Genomic DNA, 9,723 nt, shown 5'->3' with positions numbered 1-9,723 from the left:
TTTTAGAATTAAATATCCAAGCACAGAACACCTTGTTCTCTTGAAACTAGTCCTGCTAATTCGAGAGGCAGCACTGTAACTTGGATAAAATCTCTTAGTATGATTTTTTTTTTTTTAAATCAGTCCATTAAGATAGACACAAAACCTACAGGGGAAAAAAAACCAGTTAAAAATAATTAGTCTTTCTTACAAAATCAAAATGCTAGAAAAAAAAAAAACTGACACACAATAAACATCTTGCTAAATGCACAGTTCAGCATTTGCATTATATAAGTGTTTTACTAAAGCAATAGCCTTAAAAGACTTCCCAGATCTTGTTACTAAAAGCTGATGTTGACCATAAAAGAGCAGGTAAGCAGGGCAGAATGTTGGTACAGAGTAAGGAGCTGTGACAAAAGGTAATTAGGTGAAGAAGTTTGGTAAATACAAGGAGAGCCTGTGTGATATAAATAGGGCAAGGACATTGATATCAGAATGTAGTTTGGAATTAATGTGCATAATGGTTTGAAAAGCAGGAACAATAGTTGTTGTGACTGGTATGACTTCTTCCAACTTTTACACAAAAAGAGTCAGAGCTGAATAAAATTGGTATGGACTTTTCTTTTCTGTCAGTGCCCCATTGTGTACATTCACATGATTTCTCATCAGTCTGTGTTAGGAACGTGCTTTGGACTATATCATGGCTTTGCCATCTGTAGTGGGCTAGTCTTGGCTAACAGCTAAACTCCCACCCACCTGCTCTCTTCAGCACCCTCCACAAGATGGTGGTAGAAAGTGGGATGAACAGACATGAGAAAATTGAGCTACAGACAGGGATATCACTTACCAGTTAGTGTTATGGGCAAAATAGATTCAATTTAGGAAAAATAGCATAATTTAATATCAATAAAAATAAGCATTTAATTACAGATCCAAGTAGTGAGAAACAATAAGAATAACATTAAAACAACTTTCCATCTCCTTTTCTGATATCTTTCTGATTATTTTTTTTTAATTTCTTTCTCTCCTTTAATTCCTTCCAGGGGAATGTGGGGCTGTTCTTACTGCATTTAAGAGGACCAGAATTGCTGCTGCTCTCTTCTGAAATAAAGTTTGTGACTCCTTCTTACACATCCTGTATGCTCAGAGCCCAGAGATACTGCTTCTCATCTTGCATAAAGGTGGACATGCAAAGTAGAGGTTTTTTTCTGGTTCAGTTTCTTTTCATTTTTACTTCTACCTGAGACAGCAGTGTCTGGTGACAGTTAAAGGCTGGAGAGAAGACAGCAATGACTGTTGTCAGATGCTTTGAAATGGAGTCATGTCTTGGTACCAGTTTGCACGGATGAATGGCTCTTGAAGCACTTTTCTGTGACAAGAGAAGGCACAGAAACAGGGGTCATCTGGAAGCGCTTCACTTATTCAGTTTCTTGTCACTGAAAAGGATTTGTGCACCTCTTGGTGGCTTAGTTCTTCAATCCTCTGAGAAAAGAGCACACCCAGAAAGTACTAGTAAAGCCATCCAGTAAGAATTAGTAAAAATTAGTAAAAGAACAGCAAAAGATAAATTCCAGCAATTGATCATCTCTTTCCTTGAACTGAATAGAATGCTTCTGTTTTGCATCACTGCGAGTCAAGGAGAAAGAGAGGGAGAGAGGTGGTGCAGGGTCCACCTGGAACCTGTTGAGAAGGTTTGGAAACAAATGGCTTAAAAACTGTTTTAATAAGACAGACTAAGAAAGCAAATATAGTGAGTAAATCTTCAGATTCTGAATACCTTACATTTGTGCAGCTATGGAAGCAGCAGGTATTTCTCCAGAGCAGATCCTGGCTATGGGGAGCTTTCACTGTTGGTCATTCCAGTTACTAATTAATTTTATTAGAAGCATTCATAAAGGACGCTTACATGAGAACTTCTTGCTACACTTTTAGATACAACTTAGATCACTCAGGTCGTTTCTCTGCAGATATTGAGGTGAGAGCTACCCACAGGCTCCTCTGTTAGAATGAGCAGGTTGAGGTTATCCTGTGAAGAAAGGATTATAATATAATGGAATAGTTCAGTTGGAAGGGACCTTCAAAGATCATCTAGTGCAACTTCTGGACCACTTGAAGCCTAATGAAATGTCAAAGCATATTACTGAGGACATTGTCCAAGCACCTTTAGGGCACTATCTGCCATGGGTCATTGACCATCTTTTTAGGAAGCCTGTTACAGTGTTTGACAGCCCAGAACTGCATGCAGTAGTCAAGGTGAAGCCACACCAATGCTTAGTACAGCAGGATGACCACTTCTTTTGACTGGCTGGCTGTGCAGAACTTATTGCACCCCAAAATACATTTTGCCCTCTTGACTACCTGGGCATACTGCTGGTTCATGCAGAGTCTGTCACCGTCACCCCCAGGACCCTTTTTACTGAGTGGCTCCCCAGACACTTATCTCTCATCTGTGCTTGTGTCCAGCATTGCTTTGTCCTAGGTGCAGCACCATGCATTATATATATATATATATTTTTTTTTTTTAAGAACTTCATGCTGTTGATTGTTGTCCAGTATCTACCCACTGTCTTTTGAATCTAGTCCTTAGTCTAGCCAAACTTCTTGGGCAGTGAACATATAGAGCTCGTGTATTAGCTCTTAATTACTTAATTAAATCTTGATATTTCTGAGTAGATGATGAAATTCCATGCAAAAAGTTAACTTCTGACAAGCTGCTTTCCATAACTATACTCCAATAAATACGTGGGCTGCTCTGAAAGCAGTGCCTCCTATTTATTTCCGTGGAAATTACAACAGATACAAAGGACACTATTTTGTAGAAAAAAGTATCAACTATAATGTTTTCTGCATGGAGGAATTCAGTTCTACACCTTTTCTTCATGTGCACTTCCATGTGAGACACCATCTTGTTGGACTGCCCCCAAGCTACCATCTGTCACACAGCAACAAAATGTAATGGAATGTTGGCAGGAAAGTTCAACCTCTGCTACCATACCACAAACATCCATCTCTGACATCAAGGGCCAGCATAATAAAGTAAGAGGCATTACTTTGAGGTGAGACCTTGTACTATATACAAACTGCTAAAAACATTATTTCAGTTCATTACTAGATTTTTGAATGCTTAGGAGCAACATTTCAAGACACGTATTTTTTAAATCAATAGTGCATGGTATTTATATCTTTAACACAGAAATGAATTACCTTTAAGTTTAGCAATAATGTCAACTCTGGAAAATATTTCACCTCTTCTGACTGTTGTGTAACACTGATCTAATGCTTTCAAGCAATGACTATGTTTACTAAGTTATTGTTGCTCTTCAGTGATGGCTGAATAATGTTTTCTTACAATTGTTCTGAATGGCAGCACAGACATCAGATGCATTCCTAAGATACAGTATTATTATTTTTTTTGTTTACTCAGCATTATTACAGGATTACTTGCTCTTGCTGAAGATGCTATGACTTATTTGCAATCAGCACACATACTGGACAAGGGTCTGAGACAAATGGAGGCTAGTGTGCCAGACATCTCAAAGACCAACACAGACTCAGCCCTAATAAGCCGCCAAAGACAATTCTCACCTTGCTCTTCCTTGGTTTATCTGATGTCTCAGAAAGGCAAGTGTGGGTTTTTTTTTTATTTCAGCTTGGCTCACTGAAATTTTATCTTCCTGCTGATATTTTGTTCTCTGAGTAGCTCCACAGTTTTGACTCGCACTTCTGATAAGTTGTGACACCTGAAATCTCAGCTTATTCCCGATCATAGGGTTTTGGAATAAGTTACTGCATATTTACCATAGAGACAGAACATACTCATGGACAACGTGGAATAGATGGTAACTATAATTGCTTTCTCAATTATACGCAGTGATAAATATTCATCTGCTCATACTGCTTGTAAACTTACATTATACCAGAACTGCAGCATGAAATATTGAGTTGGAACCTCTGTCTAAAATGTTAAGAGAAAGAAGGAGGTGGTAGCCCTGTATTACTCCTTTCTTTCCTACACAAGAAAATCTGGTGTCTTATTAAAACTGTTTTAGATACGTATAAGTGTTTCATCCATCTGTCCAGAGTCTCTTGCATCAGTTTCAGCTCACACTTGTTCTTTGCCATTCACAAACTACTTTTAGTCTCATTCTGAAATGCAACAAGAAGAACTGATTTCATGAAATTATTTAATCTCTATCTTTTCATCAATTTTTAGGTGCGATTCTATTACACTTTGAATTAACAGCTGAATGTAAGTTTAGATTCTACAACCTTCTTTATGGATACATTTTTGCATGCAGAAAAAAAATCATCCAGTCAGTAGATAGTGGCTACTCTACTATCTTCCCTAATCTCCAAAACAGAACTCTGAAAACATATATCCTTGTACCAGCCAAGTGTACAGAATCTGATAGTTTCAAAACAGGTTAATTAACATACCAGACTTAATAGGTTTCTGCAATAAAGACAAAGTACCCGCTTGCCTTATTAAAATTTGGAAGCCAGACACCTAGGAAACTCTTCATTAGTCAAAAACTGTCTCATACTGATTGTCAGCCTCAAAGAGTACCATTTTAACTAGCAGAATGAAACAAAATCTTTCTAATAGGATTGACCTTCATATGCTATTAGCAAACGATACTAGCTTCATGATTGAGAAATCCTTGGTGAGTAAGTCTCTAGGGAAAATTATTTTGAAGCTAACTAGCAATGAGAATTTTTCCTCACTAAATCACTGGTAAATTCTCTGCTTTGAAAAGATTATGTTCAATACCAGCAGTATGGAAAGCTATTTGAGAATATTTTTTGAATTCCTGGATCAGTCAGGAATTTTACAAATTTATCAGTTCTTATTTTGAATGTTCAAATGTTTTGGAGAATATGGAGAACATCTTTGAGTGTTTTACATGAAAGAAAAAACATTTCTTAATTCCAAGGAATTACATTCATCACGCTTAACTGGAACTACATCATTATATATGAAAGATGTCAAAGGATGGGATCATCTATTAGAAGCATCATGCAATAATCAAATAGATTACTGGTTTAACATTGCCATCTTTAACCATGTACTTACATGGCCCTGTGAAAGAATTCCCATTAGTTTCACTGAGAAATCTTTGAATTTTTTAGTAACTTTCTTCTCATTAATTATAAATAGAACTTTAAAAATCCCAAAACTAAAAAGAGACTAACACATGGCAAAAGGTACAGCAACTAGGAAAAGAACAAACTAATATCATTTATGATATAAGAAAGTTATAGAGCAAAGAAAAGCATCTTCCACTGGGATACAAGTACTACAAAGTACTACAGAGCAAAGGAAGATGATGAAGAAGAAAAAGTATCCCACCCTTTCCAACAACCAGAAGTAACTTGAGAAGAGCACAACCTCCACAGAAGCTACTCCTTTGGCTGCTAACCCTTAAATGAGAGGGAGGAGGGTCCACCTCTCCCCATTAAAGTGCATTGCTTGCACCTGAGCTCCTGGTTTAGCCCCGCCTTCTCAGCTGGTGCTCAATCATTGGCTCAGGCCATGACCTGTCAATAACCATACAAAAGTATATAGCATTAATTACATGCTGTTTATTTGTGTATCTGCTTTGATGAGATCTAGTCACTGAAACTCTTATCAGGGTTAAGGATCTACATATGTATGGAGACAGTAATCCTTTAATTTGCTGGAACTGCTAAGACAGAGCTGTGAAGGATGGAGGCTATTTAGGTATAGTATAGCAATGTCCTTAGCTCTAGAATAAATAAAGCCTACTTCAGGAGAGTAATCAATCACTGTGGCATGTTGCAGAGAAATGCAGGTGTTACAAGGGGTCTGTTAGCTGAACAGCAGGATCTCTGTTATGTCACCATAAGACACAGACAATTACACAAAGAGACTGCATTAGGAGATGAACTTTATAAAATCCTAGAATCATAGAGTTGTTGGAGTTGGATAGGGGCCTCTAAATGTTATCCAATCCATCTCCCCTGCAAAGAATAGGGACACGTACATCTAGATCCAATTGCTCAGAGCCATTCAGTCTGATCTTGAGTGTATCCAGGGATGAAGCACCCACCACCTTTCTAGGCAACCTGTTCCAGTACTTCTCCACTCTTATTGCAAAAAACTTCCTCCTTATCTTCCCTCTTTTAGTTTGAAACCATTTCTCCTTATCCTATCACAACAGACCCTGCTAAAGAGTGTCTACTTCTTTCTTACAGCCTCCCTGTGAATGCAGACAGTGAGACAGTGTAAATGTGAATAATACTTCTGTGACAGAGGTAAGTTTTTTCAGCTCAAATTCAAGCTAGCCTAGGCATTCATGACTTCTTTTATAAAAAAATTTACCTGCAAGTAAGTGGAAATCTTTCAGTAGACTCACTCTTCAAGAAAAATATTCATTGTTGGTATATTCCAGATTACTTTTAGATTCCTTTGTGATTCCTTCCTCCAGATTACAGTACGTCAATATTTTAAATGTGACCTTTTTACCATTAGAGATATTTCAGCAAAAAGCTCTAATCAGGCCCATCTATACTTGAAAAGACAAACACACTAAAAGATATTTTAGCCTCTGATATTCATGTAGAAAGCTAAATGCATTTTGAAGATTGTTATAAAAGTGTTTTTTTTTAACTATCATGGCAAGGATTGAAACAGGAATATATTTTTCATTAAAGGATCAGAGCAAGAAAGATATTTATATGAAAGGAAAAGTTGCTGAGAACATATTTGTAAGCATTCCTAGAAAATTTTAGAAAGAAGTTAAGTGCTAATGAAATTGGTAACCAGTTTAGCTCTTGCTGAGAGTTCTGACCAGAACAGAGAAAAAAGCTTATTTTTTAAAATCAAACTCTGCTTAGTCCTATGTGAGCAAGGAACCAGAATTTCCTGTGTGATGACAGCCACAACCCCTGAGTGACCCCCTGGAGATTGTGCTGTTCCTCACACTTCACAATGGCCACAAGAACAGGGAGAACATGCTCTTTAAAAACAGCAAAGAGGTGAAGGCCATAACTACTTTTGGGAGATTTTAAGGCTCATCACTGAGTGTCATGCAACATCCACTAGGCTTAGTCTTGTTCTGACATCTTCTGCAGTCACTGCTTGAGACTATCAGGTAATCTTATTGTTAGGAAAGTGTTTATTCTGGCAATAGAAATGGTGTGAACTAGCTCATATACAGGCAAGAAACAGAAACGTTTCACCTCAATACTTTTGTTTTTACCTTTAATACAGAAGTTTATTATCATACCACGTTGTGGGGAAAGTACCATCTCTCAGTTTTTCACAAGGATACTATCAGTCCAATGAATTTCCAGTAATAGAAGGGTCTGACAAAAAAAAAAAAAGTTTGTGGCATGCAGTTCTTCTAGCCTTTTGCTTGAACAGCACAATGACTGCTCTATGTTTCATCACATCCAACTTATCTTTTCCTCAAGACAAGTGACTAGTGCTAAAACCTGCCTGCTTCACTCACTAAGAAGGGAGCAAAGATTAATTTTCCTTTGATTTCTGAGCATTGTCTTCCTGATCACACAGAAGAAAGACCTACTCAGTTACTGTCTAACCTATGGACATAATTTTCTTAAAAAATATATCTACCACCCTAGTAAGCTGGTGGAGTTACTGTCCCTGGAGGTTTTCAAGAAAAGGATAGATGTGGTTCTGAGGGACATGGTTTAGTGGCCACGGTGGTGGTGAGCTGATGGTTGGACTAGATGATCTTATGGTCTTTTTCAATCTTAATGATCCTATGACTCTATGATTCTACTTGTGCACCAAGGATATGCAGATTCTACTTGATATCCTACCCCTTACGGTTGAAAAGCATTTCATTTTACCATTGTGAACATCCTAATAATTTATCTTGGCATGTTTATAATCTATGTAGAAAAGGCAGTCATGCAGTGTGCTTTAAATCCCAAACGTACATCCATCTTTACTCTCAATAGAATCTAGATCATATGATGAAAGGGGAAGACATGAGTTCTATCTAAATCTTATCCTATTCAGTGTGGTCAACATACAGCCATAATAAGCTTCTGAATGTAAGAAATCAGAAACACTTAAATATCTAGTCATTCAGATGTTGTTATGTGGTTTATGCTGTTAAATGAGGAAAGACATGAGGCTACATTTTTCAATCACATTGGCCCAGGACTGCTTCAGTGCTCAGAGACCTTAGGCTCAGAGAGTGGTAAGGTGCAGGAACAAATTGCCCACAGAAGTTGTTGTTGACCCACACCTGGGAGCGTTCAGAGCTTTGAGAAACCTGATGGAAGATGTCCTGCTCATGACAGTGGGATTGAAACTAGATGATCTTTACGATGCCTTCCAGCCCAAAGCATTGTATTATTTTATGATTCTGTGATTATTCAAAAGAGAGAATTAATGCAGTGTACAAGAAAAAAAACTTCAATGACAGGAAGAATAAAACGAGACATTGAACTTAGCAGTGATTAGAATTAAATTAATGTAGCAAATGGAACAAGATATTAGAAGCAGTAGAGCAAAATTATGAGACTTAAGAGACTTAAGAGAGACTTAAGCAGAGAAAGATGCCTTGTAGAGGGAAGGTTCACAAAATATTATTACTTCAAACCCTAGACAGTATACAATCTTCCATTAAATTATGCGTCAACATTGTGTTATTCTTTTAATGTGGCTGAAACAAGAAATACAGTTATCTGCTGTGAGTGGAAGAAGTTGGGTGAGAACCAGAATGATGTAATTTCCAAATAAAAAGTGAACATGTCTAAGCATTTGATCTAATACAGAGCATTTCAAAGCACAGTTGTTCAGAATATTTCTAGATATTCAAATAAACTTCAAGAGGCAATAAAATTTCTTTTTGTTTATGTTGCAGTGAAAGGGAGTAAGAAAAGCAGAGATAAAAAAACACATCATTTTAGATTTCATTTTATTGGGAAAGATATGAACAGCTGTCATATTTTGAATGGAAAACATTACATTTTTAATGAAAATTAATCTTATCCCATGCAAATATTGTACCACTTGATAATCACTTTCTATTCTAATTAGCATTATACAAGGCATACTTTAATGTGAAGTTTAAATAAGATAGATTAATTTAGTAATATTTTAAAAATGTATTTATTCATTTAAAATATTAAATGTGAATAAAAGAGTTTATACACTCGCTTAACAGAAATTGAACATTTACACATTTTATTTCTCTAGAGCCACATTTTAAACAAAAAGATTATGAAGTATTTTTGGTCTTTGATAAACACAGCAAAAACAGAATTCTTTGATTATTAACCTACTGCCAGGCTAAATATCATTTGAATAAAGTGATTGAAATAAAACACAAAACATGAAAAATAAACAAATAGAAGACATGGTATTAGCTGATACAGAATAAATCCCTTCAGAACAAGTCATACTTTACCTTGAGCTTTGTTGTTTAGTGCAAGAAAACTCTGATCACTGTGATAATAAAAATAATAACTAAAGATAACTCATAAAAACTGTTAAATTCATAATAGTGAACACAAGAACAGATGTACTGGATCAATACAAGGCCCACCTAGGCAATATTTCTTCCACAGTGGCCAAAAATGACTGCCCAGAAAAAGATTAGAACTGAACAAGGATACTCTTTCACTTTTCATTCTACTAAATAATTTTCAACCTGTATTCATTTTCATCATAGGGCTCATGTTCAATTTTTTATTGTCCAAGAGGGTTGGTTTGTTTTGTGGATGAAGGGCATATCTAATGGG

General features: G+C 36.5%; 1 long non-coding RNA gene across 1 annotated transcript; it reads right to left on the bottom strand.

Annotated features, from left to right (window-relative positions):
- Positions 1-284: 284 nt before the first annotated feature.
- LOC109366474 lies at positions 285-5,390 on the bottom strand. The gene is made up of 3 exons (XR_002112798.1): positions 5,330-5,390; positions 1,757-2,005; positions 285-1,659 (listed from the first exon to the last, which is right to left on the bottom strand). It is a non-coding gene; the product is annotated as an uncharacterized LOC109366474 (long non-coding RNA).
- Positions 5,391-9,723: the final 4,333 nt, after the last annotated feature.

The sequence above is a fragment of the Meleagris gallopavo genome, chromosome 2, assembly GCF_000146605.3.
Source record: "Meleagris gallopavo isolate NT-WF06-2002-E0010 breed Aviagen turkey brand Nicholas breeding stock chromosome 2, Turkey_5.1, whole genome shotgun sequence".
NCBI lineage: Eukaryota > Metazoa > Chordata > Aves > Galliformes > Phasianidae > Meleagris > Meleagris gallopavo.
The sequence above is the reverse complement of the archived record's forward strand: the minus strand, read 5'-3'. Positions and strand labels throughout refer to the sequence as shown.